Genomic DNA, 19,149 nt, shown 5'->3' with positions numbered 1-19,149 from the left:
GCACAGTCTGAGAGGGAGCCAATATTTTACACACACTTCTGCTGACCATAACCACAGGCCCTTCTGCAGTAAGGAAATTCAGTGTAATTTTACGCATGTAATTTCACCTGTGCAACCCCCTGAACACCAGAACAGTTCACTTCATTGTTTACCAATCTCTGCCATTTCACTGGTGGGAATTTCCTTCGTATAGGAAGGCACCAGTAGACATTTTACAAGCATTCTGGAAAACGTGAAAGCCATCATCCTACATATCTACTGAAGTAGTTAACTGAAGAGTTGTTCAGCTACTTAGTCTACAAACTTACCATTAAACTGTTAAATAGACTGATGGGCTCCACTGTTTTTAACTGCAAGACAGATTATAAAGCTATTACCCCCGGCTTTACGTTGCAATTAGAACAAACTCAGAAGCACATCCTGAAGACTCTATCTTACTTTATGTGGTAATTAAGTTTGGCACACAGAAAATCATAAATGGAGTACCAATGGAAAGCAACCCAGATGCAAAATCTTCCCTGAAGACTCTCTGCCCTCAGTAAACTGGAGTACAGGTACTTCAAAAAGACATTTATTTTTACAAACCAAGTCTTTGGGGTGGGGTAGTAATTACTGTTTAGGCCAATAACTATAGGAAACCACACAGCAATACCAGGCAGGGTCAGTTATATCATCTACTAAAGTAGAAGTCACAATTTGTCTCACTGGGGCTAGGGAAAGGGACCTAAGGCAATTTTAATCTTTCCTAAATTCACAGCTGTGTTGGGATAATATGCCCGAAGTCCCAAAACTGGGACTACTGTTTAACTGTCCCAATTGTAGTGATTCACAACATTTCATGGCCGAACATTTGTGTCAGCTCACTCATCAAGGATCAGAGTACTTAGCACCACTAGCAATTCACTCCACAGCCTGCGCTTATCGTAATACTCATGTTTCAGTAAAACATATAAAAACAAAAGTTGAATCGTAAGTTCTCTCCAGCCTATTACTCTGATCCAGCTTTTCGGCAGCCACTTCTACAGCACATGGACACATTGCACAATATGTTCTGTCACTAAAACACCAGGAGTCAATGCTATTGTCTTGTACAAAAGCACTGTTTATTAAGTTTTCCTGTATGCAGCTGATAATATCTTAGAAGATCAAATAGTGCTATAGCAGTATTCTGGGTAATTAGTATTTTTAAGGCAGTTCACTGAAGTCATATACATATTACAATGGCTGGGTTTATTAGCGTAGTACAAGAATCAAAATCCCTATTCAAATTAGAATGTCATTTGTTAAGTACGCTTGCCTTATAATTTATTACAGTATGCTCTTCAGGCAGAGTATCTGGGGATTGCCACAAGCACGTTCCATGTGGCCATTCCTCTTGGGAAAGTTTTATTTAAATATATTGGTTTCCTGATTCAGATCAAGCATTTGCAAATTCAGAGCAAATTCTTTTCCGCTACTTACGCTGATGTGTAGAAACCGCCTTTTATGTCTCAGTTACGTAGACAGATCAGCCAGCAGTTTCGATGTGTTGTTTTCTTCATGTTAAGTCCTACTTCCACTTATATGGTATGTTAGTTTTTGGGGGGTATGAGCTGAATAAAGCTTCAAGCTCAAACCACAGATCCAAACATGCCTGAAAAGTGAGTTGCTCAAATCCAAACTTGATGCTTGGGCTCAGGTAATCCATTTGTTATGACAATTGTTACTTTTTTATTTCAGCCTCCTGTCCTGCCTTTTACAGTGCCAATCTGTGTCCATAGCTTCAAAGGAAGATAAAATCCTGATCCTGCACCCAGCCAATTGTACCATATGCTACGGCAGGAAAAACTATCTCCCAAGGCTCTCAAAGATTGATGCATATGGTTAGAGACCTTATTATAGCATGCAGAAATACCTCAATCCTGCTCAAAGATACCCAGCTTTAGCATGTCTGACCTCCTGAAGTGGTGAATTCCATAGCCTGGCTGCATGCTGTGTGAAGAGAAAGCAGTATCAAATGACAAGAGAACATGGCATTCAACTACCAGGCCCCACATATGTTTAAAAAAAAAAAAAAAGGCAAGTGACAAAATTAACAGCTTGCATGAGAATTTAATGCAAAAGAATGATTTTAGCATATGAGTAATGGGAGATACTTGGGCAGCTTTAATAGAAACAATAACTCTTTTCTCTAACTCATGGTAAACGTCATCCGTACATACACTCCACTACTCATTTTATTCATGAGCACTTCTATTTATCCTCAACTCTCAAGGAGTCAAGTGAATCTTAAAATTAGACTTATGTGTAGTCTTAAAAATGTGCAAAGTTTAGTTCCTCTGAGTACTGATGTTAATTTAATTATTAAATGGTGTAGCAAGATTCTGAATACCTTCCAGAAAATGGTAACATAAGCAGTCAGTTCCTTCTGCCCACCCGACATATCTGTCCCTCAGCTACCAGTCAGAACCAAGTGGCACTTTTTTTTTGGTATTTGTTTTTTAATAAATCAATTCCTCTTCTACTTTAAGGTGTCGCGGTTTTGCCCCTTCTTATTAGAGATTATTTGTGTTCATTTAACTGGGAGCTATCTAGCATACATCATGAAAATGGTAAAACCTTGGAAGACAGACCTTTCAAGCTACACTTTTAGATGCTCACTTGTTAATTGGCCCTAAAGGGTACCAGTTGTAGCACTTAAGCTTTTTGTGGGCAAAATGATTTTAAATCCACTTGTAAGGCAGGACCAGTCTCCCTCATCCCCTCTATACACCCCTTCTTCACTTCAAAGTTTGTCTCTTCACTTCCATTGTAATTATGGTAATGCATTTTAAGCCAGGTACTGAGTATTTCATACACCAGATAAAACGAGGATGCAATTTTTGAAAGCGGTGTGCCTAAAGCTAGATTAAAATAAAATAATAAACATGGAGATATACCTCTCATAGAACTCGAAGGGACCTAGAAAGGTCATCAAGTCCAGTCCCCTGCCTTCACTAGCAGGACCAAGTACTCTCCCTGATAGTTTGGGGGTTTGGGTTGTTTTGGTTTTGGTGCCCCAGATCCCTAAATGGCCCCCTCAAGGAGTGAACTCACAACCCTGGGTTTAGCCGGCCAGTGCTCAAACCACTGAGCTATCCCTCCCCTCTCAAAACACACTGAGATCCCTAAGAAGCCAGCCATATTTTTCCTCAGTTGTGAGTATGCAAATTGCTCTCATTGACATCTTTCAGGTGGGAGGCACTAACAGATCTCTAAGCAGCAATATAGAGTCTCAACCTTCATTTAAATGAATCTCTAGCTGATCTGTTTGTGAAGAAAGCATTCAAAAAATATTAAGTAATTGTCACTAAAGCAGCTATGTCAACATGACTAGGCCAAGAACCGGAACTAATAGCTCAGAAGATAGCTAACCGCCCCATTCACTTCTGTGGTGGTGAACTGAGAAGTCAATGACGATACTTCAAAATGTCAGCATTCACACACTGCTGAAACAGACTTACAGAAAGGGTCAAGCCTGCTCCTGGCTGCAGTTTATTTTAGGCAGGACTAAGGTAATGTTATTTTCACCTGGGGTACTTCAAATTACAAAACACAAAGTGGGACCAAAATAAGCCGAAGCAATTTCCCCTAATCCAGGCAATTCAAAGCCACATAGCAGAGAAACTTCTGCTCTACAGCAGCTGGTGGGCATTGTGATGCAGTTATTTTCATTTCTCCCTGACATTGAAACTCTTCGCTTTTGTTACTTCACTCACTTATAACCTGAGACTCACTCTGATTGTAACAAGAGTTGCCACAAAACAAGTCAGGAACAGAGGCCTGGAAAAAACAATAGCTGACAGTCTGACCCAGACTCTCAGTGTTGTTTAGTGCACAATATGATAGGTTCTAGTACTGCACTTTATGTACCATGAATCCTCATTTTGAAGACTACAGCAGAAACAGGGTCTGACACTCATTGGGTACTTGTTTTTCCAGTTCAAAAGTTCAAACTTGACCTTTGAAACAGACATTTGTTTTAATTGGTTTAATTATTTTTTTTATTTCTACCACCACTCTGCAAAGGAGAGATAGCATCGCCTCAATGTACATTTTAATATAGCATCCAGGAAGAGAGCTGACAATGGTAAGGAATTTAACACTAAAGTTTCCCCAACATGTAATACTTAAATTAATCTGATAATCAGGCTTATGCACCATAAATTACCATTCAGTGAAGCAAGCAGCTACAGTCACAGTCTGCCAGTTCAAACACTGAATAAGTAGTTAAGGCTTTACATAGTACAAAAAGCTAGTTCTAGTTATTTTCATGAAATATAACCTATTTACAACCTACGGCCAGTCTGATGTTCTCCCTTAACATAACTAATCTGGATAGGAATCAGTTACTCATTAATCTAGTCAGTATGGTCATGATCAGTGTTTCCCAAACTTGGGACGCCGCTTGCATAGGGAAAGCCCCTGGCGGGCTGGACCCGTTTGTTTACCTGCCGCGTCCACAGGTCCGGCTGATCGCGGCTCCCACTGGCCGTGGTTCACTGCTCCAGGCCAATGGGGGCTGCTGGAAGCAGTGGCCAGTACATCCCCGTGGCTTTCCCTATACAAGCAGCGTCCCAAGTTTAGGAAACACTGCTCATGATAGTAAAAGTAGGCTCTTAAATTCAGCAATTGTGGCTGGTATCTTGAGCAATAACCAGATTTCACTGCAAGGCTATTTAACAAAAGACATAAAAACACTCCTGGAAATGCACATTGTATTCCCTTCAAAGTTCTGCTCCAAATGACCTGCTTAATTTATTTACTGTTCGTCAGTAACCCACATTCACCTGTTTTTTTTTAATCCAAATCAGTTTTGAATTTCAACATTTTTAAAGCATTAACCTAATTAAACACTTGAGAGACTACTTTAATCTGGCACCATTTAAGCATCACTCTCAAGAATTACCTCCTTTACTGAGAGTGTCCAGTACAAACTTGCCTACACACCCTGTTGGCTCTCCATAACCCTGAACTTCATTTAACAATGAAAGCAAAGACTAGCCTCCATGCTATTCACTCCTAGGCAGTCGTCATCAAGCGTACCAACTATTTCACTATCTAGTGGCAATTGATATGTTCACTTCAACCTAGACCAAAATATCAGCTCTTTCGCCAAAAGCCATCTGATACAGAATTCCATTAGCTGCCTGCAGTATAGTAACACACTAAGTAAATAATCTCATTCTCCATAGACCGGTATTTATAATTTGCAGTATTATAGCCATGTTGGACCCAGGATTCTAGAAAGACAAGGTAGGTGAGGTAATATCTTTTATTGGACCAACTTCTGTTGGTGAAAGACAGGTTTTCAGCTTACTCAAGTCACCTGAAGAGCTGTATGTCTCACTCACCTTGTCTCTCCAGTACTTGTAAAGAAATTTCATTCATACTGTTTTCCAAATGAAGCTACTATTTTTACTGTTTAGAAGTTATTTTGGTAAGTCTGAAATAGGAATCTCATAATTTTGAAATGCAGTTGCATATAAGTGTACTTGAGCCTAACCAATTATCACAAGCTCAAAAGACGTTAACATCTGCTAATTCACAAGGAAGACCCAACTAATTTACTGTCCTCTCCAAAAAACCCAAAACACTCACTTGCACAGCGATCTCAAATATCCTTGTTTTCTTCTGTCATGTAAAGTAACATCCACTGTCAACTTCCTGCTATTCATATCCCTTCTAAAAATCACTTAGGCCATGGCTATAATTGTATGCTCTCTAATGTAGCCAGTCTAAGCAGAGAGCTCTCCCGTTGGTTTAACTACTCCAGCCCCGGTGAGTGGCAGGAGCTCTCCTGCAAACATGGTGCTGTCCACAACAGCGCTTATATCAATGTAACTTATGTCACTGCAGGGGGTAATTTATTCCCACCCCTGAGCAACTTAAATCATGCTGACATAAGCTATAGTGTAGACATAGCCTTAGTTCCCACAGAACAAATGCACAACTATCTAAACACCAGTGCCCCCAAAATTCCCTTATTTTGTTTTTTTGAAGCTTTAACTCTAGAAGCAAACAAATACCGTATGAAGTCTAGAGGACAAATTCTATCTACCAGATATGGCAACTCTAGAAATCGCTCTTCTGTTGGGTCAAGCTAGACTTTCGATACACTTGCTTTCATTTCAAAAAAGCAGTACTAAACTCCCGATGGCCTTCAAAAACAACCTAGATGTACAGCCAAAACCAGCAGGTGGGTTCCACTAATGCAACAGGACACTGGTACCTGAGCATTACCACATATTATATCAACTGAATCAATTACATTTTAGGTAAGTCTCTAAGTGGTATCTCACTCAGCTTTCTGAACATTGTCAGGTTCTTGAACAGTGGCAAGATAGTGGTTGAAAAGAGCCTTAAGTTTGGAATCCACTTTATTATTATTTGATGCAAAATCAAAAACAAAAAAGCCAAGGCCAACTCTATTGACAAGCTTGCCTTGATTCTACTTTCCAATTAGTTTTATTTTTATCTGAGTTTGCAGTAGCATTCAACTTCTATCTATGTTACTTCTCTGGCCATTACTGAGTATTTGAGCACCTAAATCTTTGATGTATTTATCCTTACAACCTCACTGTGAGGTAGGGAACTACTATTATCATCCCCATTTTAATGATGGGGAACGGAGAAACAAAGTACATAAGTGAAGTATCCACTGTCACAGAGTAAGTGTGTCTGATCAGGGATTTGAACCTGGGTGTTTCAAGGCCTGAGTTAGTACCTCAACCACTCGTCCACCCTTCTTGTAATTTCTGAATTCAAGGTAATTTTAGAGTAGTGTGTACGTTTTAAAAACTGAAAGTCCATCTAAGCAGCAATACTGCAGATCTTCAGTTTTACAAAGCTGTAAGGTCTTTGCTAGAGTTTGGGGGGGGGAGGGGGAGGGGTGTCACGACTGCTTGAGATTTTGTCATTTTCCCTTTTATTCACATCTTCCTCCTCTTTGATTTGGGGAAACTCTCCCTAACAACTCTGAGTAACTTTCACACTGTGCTGTCTGCAGTCCTCCATGTTCCTCCCTCCCCCTAGCAGGCTGGAGGTTTACTTTACTACTCATGGCTCATGAACGGGAGCTACAGAAGGCTGAGCAGCACAAGAAAGGATGGCTGGTCCCTCAGCAGGCAGGTAGCAAGACTGAATAAGTGCCCAACAGCACCTGTGTAGCAGGTATGTGTTTTATGTACCTGTCCAAGAACTGTATCTGTTTTAAGATGGCAGCTTGAGGCTTCAATCAAAACCAGGGCTGCGTTGTGCTGGCTGCAAACTGAATGACAATGGTTGCTTTCCCTTAGGAGTCACAGACAATCTTAAATCCTTCAAGAAAGCTTATCTTTAGAGCTTCAACATCCAAGACATAGGGCCACGCTTTGTCAGACACGCTCATTAAAATCAGCATGCTGTCAGGATGTACAGGTGTTATGTAACTATATACCATGTCCTGAAGCACAGGAGTGGCAGGCAAGGTGCAAACCGAGGGAATAGGAAACAAATCACTTATAATCCTCTGTATTGGTGATTTTGCCTAAAGAGGTAATCGTTAAGAACTTCTAGGAAAGTCTTAAGAAATCAGCCATACGTACAGACTCAATAACAGATTTTGACCTTTACTTGAATATGAGCTTACACTTAAGTTAAGCGTTAGTTACCTGACAAGACCACAGCTCACTTAGCATCTGTCTAGGTTGCAGTGGTGTTACGTCAACAGCTAGGATCTTGAACTCTCAGCTATGAGCAAACAAAGGCCTTTTAGTTCACCTTTAAATTCCAGTATTTTAGTATTGCACTCCTCCATTCAACATGCTGCCCCTGTGTGCTTTAGACTTGAGAGCCAACCTTCATGTTTACTTCCAAATAAACTATTGTACCATTATACAGATGACCTGAGATTTGCCCATCAAATTCTCAGTTACGGTTTCTATTTCACTCTCTGTCCCAAGAGTTTAATTTTTAGTCACCAATTCATTTACCTGGAACAAGAAATGGAAACAAGCTTAACTTTCCTTTTCAGGACTCAGCAGTCACCAAGATAACACAAGAACTAACCAAGATTAGGATCCTATTGTGCCAGGGGCTGTACAAACACAGAAAGAGTTCCTCTTGCTGAGGTTAGAAAGAATTCCGCAAGCTATCTGAATAGACAAAAACAGACTAAGGGTATGGCTACACTTACAAATCTGCAGCGCTGGTCGTCCAGCTGTGCAGGGCCAGCGCTGGTGTGTGGCCACACTCACAGCTACCAGCGCTGGTGTGTGGCCACATTTGCAGCATTTGCAGCGCTGTTGGGAGTGATGCATTATGGGCAGCTATCCCAGCATTCAAGTGGCAGCAACGGTGCTTTTCAAAAGAGGGGGGTGGGGTGGGGCGTAGTGTGACAGGGAGCGGGGGGAGAGAGAGAGAGTGGATTTTTGGAGCCAACACTGTGTGTTAGCTTCCTGACTTGAAAAATCAGAACATGTTCCCGATCCCTTACCCTTAACTCTTAACTGCAAACAGCCTGCAGCCAACACGACTCCCTTTCTCCCCTCTGCCCCCGCTGTTTCTGTCAAGCAAACACTCACTCCCTGCCTGCGTCATTATCTCATTTGATTGTTCACAGATTGATCACAGCAAACAGGAGCTGTGTTTGTAGATAAACAGCTCAGGATCAACGGAGCTCGCTCGGAGTTCACAACAAAACAAAGAGAGGCTGCATAACAAAACAAAGAGAGTAATTTATAAAAGCATTCTGGGATACATCCTTATACCCTGGAGGCCAATCACAGCGCTGGTGTGTGGCCACACTTGATGACCAGCGCTGCAGCACCAGCGCTGGAATCCTTATTCCCCATGCTGAGTGAGGTGTACGGCCAGCGCTGCAGCCAGGGAGTTGCAGCGCTGGAAGTGCCCTGCAGGTGTGGCCACTTACTAATTGCAGCGCTGGTGGAGGCTTTCCAGCGCTGCAACTCGCCAATGTAGCCATACCCTGAGGATGGGAGGGGAACAAGTCAAGTGATTTTTTTTTTTTTAAACTCTGCTGACAGTGGCAGAGCCAGAAATAGAAGCTAGGTTTCACCAGTCTGAGTCCAGTGCCACAGAACCATGCTACTTTACCCTAAATGCTCACGTAAGCTATGTCTTGTGCTGAAAGAACCCATCATCCACTTTATATTGTGTATTTGAAAGCTGCCTTCAATTATCGTAAACTACAAACAATATTTTGTTTCTGAAGATGGGACTACAGTGAGGAGGAGCAAAGTAAGTTCATGACAGATGCAAAGACAAAAAGACATCAAGTTAAAGCCATCCCTAACTTCACCATATTGACAGCTGTGCAGGCTCTCTGGGCACGCCTCTCTCTAGGTGTAAGATCAGAGTGATCTGGGGGCCCAGGCCTAAAAGCAAGACAAAATTCCTGTGCCCCCTTCCCTCATCCAATACTATGGGGTACAGGGAAACATACCCAAGTGCGAGAAGGAGATGCTATTTTGGCAATGAATGGACTTGAGCAAATAAGCACATTAACCTGTGTGCACCGGCATGCAGCAGTTCTGAATTTTCTGTTACTCAGGTGACCCCCGTGTAACTTTTAAAAGCATCTTCATAAAAGCATAAACAAAGTTGTATTTTAAGTATGGGTGATTCTCTGTGCTGAGAACTTGGTGTAGGGACAGGGATATGGCCAGCCCACATTCATAGATTCCAAGGCTGGAAGGCACCATTGTGATGATCTAGTCTAAATTCCGGTATAACACAGGCCACAGAAAGAACAAGAGTACTTGTGGTACCTTAGAGACTAACAAATGTATTTGAGCATAAGCTTTCATGGGCTACAGCCCACTTCATCGGATGCATGTAGTGGAAAATACAGAAGGAAGATATCACACACAGAGAATCCTTAGAGCATAACGTTTAGGGAAAAAAAATCCCATCTTGATTTATAAATTGTCAGTTATGGAGAACCTACCACCAGCCTTGGTAAATTGCTCCAGTGGTTAATTACCCTCACTCTGAAACATTTACACCTTGTTCACACCTAGTTTCACACCTGAATTTACCTAGTTTCAACTTCCAGTCATTGGATCACGTTATACCTTCCTCTACTAGACCAAAGAGACCATTATCCAATACAGGTCTGTCACAACTTACGCGCATTTAACATGCGCAATTTCAGCTTTACGCTGTATGGCCGGAGTCCTGGGGCGGCGTGGCCTCAACCAGAAGAGGCGTGGCCTCAAGATTTAAAGGCCCTGGGGCAGCAGCTGTGGCTGGGAGTCCCAGGACCTTTAAATCACCCAAGGGCCTCCCAGCTGCAGAGCTGGCTGGTAGCCCCTGGGGCGAACTAAAGGGCCCGAGGCTCCAGCCACCGTGGCGCTCCAGGCCATTTAAATGCCGGCCCCAGCCCGACTGCCAAAGCTGCAGGCAAGATTTAAAGTGCTCCTCCAGGCTCTCCACCACGGAGCCCTTTAAATGCCGGACCCAGCCCGGCCGCCGGAGCTGCGGGCTGGGATTTAAAGGGCATGGGGAGCCCCGAGCCCTTGAAATCCCTGCCGCAGAAGCTGATGTCGTCCAGCACGGCGTACTGGCTCTTGCCGGTACGCCGTACCATACCAGCTTACTGTCACCTCTGCACACTCAGCAAAAAAAGAGAAAAAACTATTTTAATACTGTACCTCTAGTGCGGGCAATTCCGCCTGCCATTCAACTCAATGTAATTTTGACTATATGCAGTTTTCGCTTTACATGCTAACTGCGGAACGGAACCCCCGCGTAAGATAAGACTCGCCTGTACTTGTTCCCTAGGCAGGTACTTACAAACTGTAATCAAGCCACTGCTTAGCCTTCTCTTTGTTAAGATGAATAGACTGAGATCCTTGAGTCTATCACCGTAATGCATGTTTTCCAATCCATTAATCATTCTCGTGGCTCTTCTGTGAACCCTCTCCCATTTTTCCATTATCCTTCTTGAATTGTGGACACCAGACATTTCAGCAGCAGTCGCACTAGTGCCAAATACATCCTGGAGGGATGAGAACTGGTTGCAGCATCTGGAAGAGGTCCCGGGTAGTCTCTCACCAGGGGGCATGGAGGGCAAAGACTGGCTAGTCAAAGCCTGTCTGTAAATAGTGTCCTTATTCTTGTTTTAAAGAGCCAGTGTAATTAATCTTTAAACTAATCCAGCACTGAGGTATAGGAAGCAGCTGTTGCTTATCTTCAGGCTGGCTGTGACTTCTCTGCTCCTGTATGGTGTTCTGGGGATCACTACAGAAAGATGGGGAACCTCTGCCTTCCTGTCGCGCCAGATGGCTCTGTGTGGGAATAACATTAATTTATTGGCAGAGTGTGTGGGGAGGAGTGCTGCATTAATTGGGTGCAGACTCAAGCCAGTGTGTGACGAGAGTCTTCAGGCTGAAGAAGTGGCACATAGTCCATCAGCAGGGACTAGGAAAAACAGGAAGGATGTGGTTTGGGAAGATCTTGGTGTAGCAACAAGGCTTGGTGCTTGTTGAGTTTAACCCAACATACATGTGAACTTATCTGACTGAATGTAGCTGAAATTGAAAGAAGTGGTAGGAAACAAGCTATTAAGTGGCTAGAAATGAAAACCTAAAGAGCGTGTAAACATCACAAAAAAACAAGCAGTAAAATACATGATTTTTGCTTATTCCAAAGTGTGGGGAAATCAGGTAGATTCTTCATGGTAAAATATACCAGTGAAAAGAAGTTGTTTATATTGAAATGGAAGACAACCATATCCAAAAGTAGCTGCAACAGTCACTTTTTTCCTTGTTACAAACATTTTGCGCTTTTTAAACATAAAAATTCAGGAGTCACCTGTTTGCCTTTGCTACTCCAAAAATTGTAAAGCCAAATGTGACTATTTCATGAGAGAAAGTCTTGAGCAAGTTACAGTTACAGACTTTTATGTTAATATATAATTCAGTGCAGTACAAAATGACCTGTCTTCCTTTGTGTCACTGACTCCTGCATGTACTCCTTTAGCCCGACTTAAATAGGCAGGTCCACTACTATCTTCTGCAGTTGAAGACAGGATAAACTAAGGAAGTAAACATACCTATGCTGAAACAACTACAAGTCATCATAATCAAACATGCATAGTCTACTGAGGACTGGTTGCGCCAGTCAGTGTCCATTCTGACAGCTGTAAGAAACTCATCAAGCTTGTTACTTGCTTCAGGTTTCAGAATAGCAGCCATGTTAGTCTGTATCCACAAAAAGAACAGACGTACTTGTGGCACCTTAGAGACCAACAAATTTATTTGAGCATAAACTTTCATGAGCTACAGCCCACTTCATCAGATGCATAGAATGTTAGTCTCTAAGGTGCCACAAGTACGCCTGTTATTTTTACTTGCTTCAATGGCTCCACCAGGACTGACAAAACTCAACATTTGGACATTTCCTGGGCAGTACCTGGGGATCATCTCTAACCTGAGCTTGCCCTCTAGGTGTCCGTTTTTAAGTACATCTTACTACTCTGTGGCAATACTGGACACAGCCCGTGTTGCGCACTTCAACTTGTTTGCTCTCCTGGTACCGTAGGGTAATGAAAGCCATAATGTGCCCTGCCCAACAAAGAAAAACATTGCCCTGTCTCACCAACTGGGCACCAAAGTCCAAACAGTTACCTCTTTGCATGGGTTTTAGTCCACATGCATTGGCCCACTAGCCTGAGTGAATTGATTGTACTTCGCCAACACTTGGTCCCATTTCTCCAGTCCAGTATTGCTGGTTTTAAAACTTGCTGGATTACTTTGCAGCTGGCTGTGCAAACCAGCTGGAATCAAGTTGGTTTTTTGGGCCTTATATATGAAGTTGCAAATACAGCAGTTAAATCAGCTGTATGTGTGTTGAGAGTTCTTAGCTTGTCTTCTGAGGTTACCACATCCTTTGCCATTGCATGCATTCTCTCTCTTGGGGTAGCTTCAGCATGAATACAAAATGATCATTTCCCACACCTTTATGCATAGGCTGGGCATTTTCCTCCTGCCTTTTGTGCCAGCTTTCCACAATACACACTGGGTAAGGATGTCAGCATTCTCCACTGATCTGTTCTTCCTCCTAGATTCCTTTAGCCTGACCCCATATTCTTGTTCAGCACTAGTGGCTGCTTCTCTTGATCCTTTCCTTTGACAGTTCAATTCTCCTTTACAAACTGGAGACATTTCTCTGCCCAGGAAAAAAATCAAGGCAATTATTTTCTTAGGTTGGAATGTATCTCACGAGCAATCCTGGCTGACTGGGAAGTCCTATTGCAAAAATTACATGTGTGCCACACTTCAGGGTAGTAACTTAAATTGCTATTCTTCCTTCTGCTTCTTGGTTTCATATAAAAACACCTGCCTGGCTGCAGGTTGATTCTGTCTTGGGTCACAACAGTGCAACACGTTGAATAGGTTTCCAGCATTTCATGTATTATTCCTACAAAAAGTCTTATTTGTCTTGTCCTTTCCTTCACAAATTAGACTGTATCACATTATTTTTTCCCCTTTTTCCTCACCCCAGGATCATCTCTGACGGGGACTCATTTCTCACCTCCACTGCTACCATGCTAAGCCAACTATTCCTATAACTAAAACAACTATTTATTGGGTCAGTTAGAACAGAATTTCAAGTAGCCGGTCCTGCCATCAATAACCTTAAGACTAGTTAAAGTTCTCATCCATACAGATCGATGCTAAAAAGGCCTTAGTGTCAAACTGTCAGAGTTTTCAAATTTATTTTATGCTCACACAACACTCAAATGTTATGTGAAACAGTTAAATTCCAGAATAGCGAAATGCCTTTGAGTCCAGAAAGACCCAGTGTTTTGAGAAACAGCAGGCTTTTCTAACAATCTTTATGTAAGATATGCACAATAAATATAGCCAGACCAAACTAGGAGCCAAGGGAGATGGAAAAACAGGATTTTTATATATTCATTTATTTATTTTTGAAAGGTGCGATGTAGACAATTTTCAAGTAGAAGTATCAATGAGGCCTTTTTGCAGTGGGAGACAGTTCTACCATGTAAGGTGCTAATCCCGTTACTCCAGTCCTGTTAACAAATCTCTAAATGCTAATGATATATAGTTGGAACTAGTGCCTACTCCACAACTGACCAAAATATAAGTTATCCTTTCATTGGCCAAGAAGTGAAGTGACCCAGATAGTACCAGTCATCATTTATTTAATTGTTATTCAAGATGATTTAGTACCTTGAACATTTTTCTTCCCCCTCTTCCCAAAGGTGAGAAGTCATCTTTTTAAAAGAAAGAGCAAGTCTCAACCATACAAAAGCTGTCAGATATTAAAGCACAAGATTCTGTCTTTGTGTCCCAAGTTCTGACACTTTTTTCCCAGTGCACACATACAGAAAGATAATGACTTTGAATACAAAAGAGTGTGTAGGCTGTTTAATTTCAAGTACCAACCTGACCTCAGCTTGGCAGAAACAGGGCTGTTGCCAAGTAAAAGGACAGACTTAACTGAGAAATTAGCACCACAGTATTGCAAAGGTATTTTAAGATGACTATATTATACATTAACCATCGCAAAGCAAATTCAGGCACTCAATTTTTTGGTTTTATCAGGATGCTTTGGTAAAACTTTGAGAACTGAGAGGGTGGCTCTCTGGAGATGGAATCCCAATTTATGGGTTTGGCAGGAAAACAATGAGAATTTACCAGCTTCCCAGATTAATTCAAGTTCAATTCTAAGACAAGCATGTGCACACCAAGCCCGGGGAAATGGTTTCCTGACACCACCATTAAGCAAGATTCCCAGTGCTGGCACAGCTTTACTGAATACTCTGAAAACTAAAAATTCAATATTCACACTTCAGCACCAAGTATTGTGGGTTACCAGTCATGGTTTCAGAGCTAGCTGCACTCTTCTGGTCTCTGAATGCACCCCCTCAGATGATAGGCTTGTTTCCTTCACCTGTCCTGGGGTGGAGTCTCACAATTCCCTACATTTAGTCTGGGCCCAGGGTCACTTTAACATCTGTATCAACCATGCTGACCCAGCAGATCTGACTGGGTTCAGCTACCTGCAAGTCTTCCCTTCAGGAGCTGTGATTAGTGATTTATTCAGTGACCAGATGCCCTTTTCACAAATAAATATATAGTTTTATTTAATATCAACAGTGGGAACAAAGCATGAGAGAAAGGGGATTTAAATACAATAAAAAAAATCTATGCATATCAATCTTACGTAAAGGTTTACATAGGCTTAGTTCATCCCAGACACTCCAACTTCTGGGGACTCCCTCATAGTGTCTGCCTCCCTCTTCCCCCTCATCTCCAGGGACTTTTTATACACTCCTAAATTCTTGGTTCTTTTCCTCAAATGGATTCCCACTCCCATGTTTACAAGCCAAACTGTTGAAATCAGCACAGTCAGAGGTGAATCTTCAAATGCCCAGTGACACCTGCATTGTCCTTTAATTATGGGTAAATGGGGCTATCTGATGCTATTGTTCCCTTTCCTGCTATGTGCAGGTAACACCTACTCGATTTAACCCTTTGTAATACTACAGCAAACACCACAACAAAAACCAAACAGTCTGAACATGTAATATGCATGAAGTATTACAGACAACTCCCACGTCCTTCATAACCACTCCTCCATTCTGTTTGCTATTTTCTACTTTATCAGCATACAATTGTCTGCAAATAGTAAGGAAGGACACACTAGTAAATATGCAAACCAAACCTCTGACAGTGAACCTGAAGCAAGCCTTTGATGTTCTAAAGTTGGGTATAGTGTTTTACACACACTTTCTTGTCTCTACCTTTCCTAGTTAGGACTTCGTGGAGCAGCAGCATCTGAAAGCCAAAGCCTTTTCTAGCCAGATACCTAGGCCAGTTTTACAAACTCAAGATGCCAAAAAAACTGGATGTTTAATTGAAATTTCTGAGACCAGCCTATCACTAATATGTAGGCATTACTTTAGATACCGCATTAAGTCATATAATGCTGACAATACAGGTTGGAATAATGCACCACTAGCAGAATGCCATGGAAATGAATGGAGTTGGATGCCTGCACTGCTGTCTAGCTCTAATGACTAATTCACCACTTGCAGCTTTGGAACCTGCCCATGCCCAGCCCTCACATTTGTACAGTAAAAAACCAAACATATATTATATAAATCCAGTTCTGAAAGCCATGAACACCCTTGCTTCAATGGGTCAGGACCTTTCCAGATTTGGTACCTACCAGGGGAGGAAAAAGCTTTCACAAGCAGAGTTTTTAAGTCACCATAAAGCTTATCCTGTTCAAGCTACATCACGTGATTTCAACAGCTAGAGATCTTTCAAGCCATAAAAACCTTGAGACTTGTATAGAATAAAATGCAGCTTTGTGCTATCACAGCTGTACTTTAACTGCAGGTGATTTTTCCAATTTAAATAGAATTCACCAGGTTGATTAGCTGGCAACTGATAAAAGAAATCAAACTGCATAACAAATGAGCTCAGAGTTTAACTACTTAATCCTTGGCAGTTTACAGAGATCACTCCAGAAGGTACATTTATTACCACCCCCACCTCTATTATCTTATGATCCCCGCTAGCATAACCACCACTGCAAAGAATCTTTAGTCACTACTACGCTGTTCTGGCAACATTTCAAATAGATTCAAATTAGAGTTTAACCACATTCTGTTACATATCATGTAACAGATGATGTTATTTTAACAGTATGCAGTATTCAGCAATACACAAACTTAAGCTCTACAGTTAATACTGACAGGTTTCAGAGTGGTAGCCCTGTTAGTCTGTATCAACAAAAAGAACGAGGAGTCCTTGTGGCACCTTAGAGACTAACAAAAGCTTATGCCCAAATAAATTTGTTAGTCTCTAAGGTGCCACAAGGACTCCTCGTTCTTTTTACAGTTAATACTGTAAAGTCACTAGAAGTGCTATTCTGAGGTTCCATATTTGCTGTAAAGTTTGAGATACAAAACTTGCAAACTGCGCTAGTTTGTCTCTGCCAACCCTGCAAACTCAGCCCAGGGAGTAGAAGTCAAACAACATTCAATCTGGATTTTATAATCTGACAAATTCCACAGTTCTGATGATGATGCACAGGCAACAAGAGAACCCAACATAATCCTGTAACTTTGCAGCAACTAGTGAGTAAAAAGTCAAAAATATCACAGCACTGAGTTCATATAGGATGTAGATCACAGGAGTAATAATATTTATCCAGCTATTTTCACATAGTTGGTCCAATTTGTTTTTTAAACAAACCAACTTGTCTATACTTAACTTTCATTTGATGGAGTTAAGTTAGACTCATTTATGCTAACTACACAGCAGTTATTTGTTATCTCAAACAGAATCAACATATGGAAATTTTCCATGTGCTAGATTTGTATATGATATTAGGACTAATACTGGCAGCTTTCATCAATATTGGCATGCAGTACACGGCCCTACAAATGAGAATAAATTAGCATGCAGGAGATGTGGTGTTTCACATCATACCTGCAAACAATCTGAGGTTTTTTTTCCAGTATGAGAAAGTGTTTGGAAGAGTCCCACCATGCACACTTTGGTTTTCTTTCCCTGCTCATGCAGAACCTCTTACACAGCGTGAACTGATGTTTGTTAGAAGCATACTTTCAAACTTAGAGCACAGTCTCTGGCATGAAAGGAACATGGATGAAACTTGGCTCCCAAAGTAAGTTTGACAAAGTACATTTTTACAAGACTTGGAAAGGAAGTCAGCAATTGTTTAATTTGGGGGATTTTTTTTTTAAATCAGTGAACTGTTATCTTGTTATTTAAAGCCAGGGACTGCAGAATTGGTTTAGTGCGAAAGACTAAGTGAAAGAGACAATAAACAAGTGAATGTGACCCTTCTAGAGTTAACAATGAGCCAAAAAAAAAAAAACCTGCAAAGGATGTAAATAACCTAAGATAATGTTAAAAAACAATCACCAGTGTTTATTGTAAAATTGCAAATATCCTGTTACGCCAACTGCTTGCAGAGGTCAATTTGCTGCTATGAAACTACCCTACGTTGTACTAGGGGGCATCTTGCAATCACAACATAAAAGCATAAATATGCAGTAGCAAAGAGATGCACCTTTTAGGATCATTTCAAAGGAAAGGCAGGCACGGGAAACCCTAGCCCCACGGAAGGTGTAAATAATCCCACCTCAGCAGCAACACAAGTACAATCGATGCACTCGACCCACGCTGGGAGACCAAGTTCTTCACACCTTGTGCAAACAGATGCTCACCCCCTGGGGCAGAACAGTTCCCGGAACTAACAGCAGCGTTTCTGGGGGCCAGCTGGAAAAAGCCGCTCGTCTTTTCACACGCTGCCAGCCCATCCCCCAGGCTCCGCCAGCCTCCCACGCCCCCTTCCCTTGAATCTGCCCAACCTTCCTGCCAAAGGCAGAGAGTTGGGAGAGCCCGCAGCCCTCCCCACTCGAGCGCAGGGTCCATCCCTCGCCTGCTGGGCGAGCCTGCGTCCCTTCCACGACCTGCAAACTAGCCCCGCTGCCGAACCCGGCCCCGCGCCCCTCTCAGCAATAAAAGGAGAGAGAGAGAGACATGATCGTCCTTGAGAGGTCGGCGCTCGCTGCCTTGTAACGCGCATGGGAAGCTCTTATCTTCAGTGCAATCGCTCACCCTCTGTGCACATCAGCCAAGCCAGCCAGATCCTGCATCAGCCACCGCCCGCCTCCCAGCCCCCCATCCGAAGTTGGCTCTTCTGGACACACGTACGGGAGGCGAGAAATGACGATGGTGTACCCCCCGCCTCCACCTCCGAGCTGCCCACCACCACCCGCTTTACTGCCGCTCAATGCATGCAACGTGGGCTGGTCTAATAAAATCTCAGAGTCACAAAAATATGGCTCCCTCCCCTCAGCCTGTTCCGCCGGCTCCCAACCCCCCCCCGCCGCCCCAAACCAGACCTGGGGCCCCAGAGTTAAATTACAAGACACAGCGGATTGCTCCACACCGAGCTCGCTCCGGCTGATGCAGGAGGGAAATAAAGCAAAGCAGCCCCTCTTGCATCTTTTCCCCGGTCTCCTCTCGTGCTGGTCCGCACCGCTTTCGCGTGCAGCAGCCTGCCCCGGTGTAGGGGGTGTGGTGAGGGGATGTAAACGGGGCAGGGGAAGAGCCT

General features: G+C 42.5%; 1 protein-coding gene across 1 annotated transcript in view; it reads right to left on the bottom strand.

Moving 5' to 3' along the window:
* TLN2 (talin 2) overlaps positions 1–18,193 on the bottom strand; it is a 355,208-nt gene extending 337,015 nt beyond the window's left edge. Inside the window, exon 1 of the mRNA XM_039491188.1 lies at positions 18,172–18,193. The gene's annotated coding sequence lies outside the window, so the exon portion shown is untranslated. The remainder of the gene's footprint in view (positions 1–18,171) is intronic.
* Between the last annotated feature and the right edge of the window lie 956 nt (positions 18,194–19,149).

Source organism: Mauremys reevesii, linkage group 10 (assembly GCF_016161935.1).
Source record: "Mauremys reevesii isolate NIE-2019 linkage group 10, ASM1616193v1, whole genome shotgun sequence".
Classification (NCBI taxonomy): Eukaryota; Metazoa; Chordata; order Testudines; family Geoemydidae; genus Mauremys; species Mauremys reevesii.
Note: the sequence above shows the minus strand (reverse complement) of the source record. Positions and strands in the feature narration are given on the sequence as shown.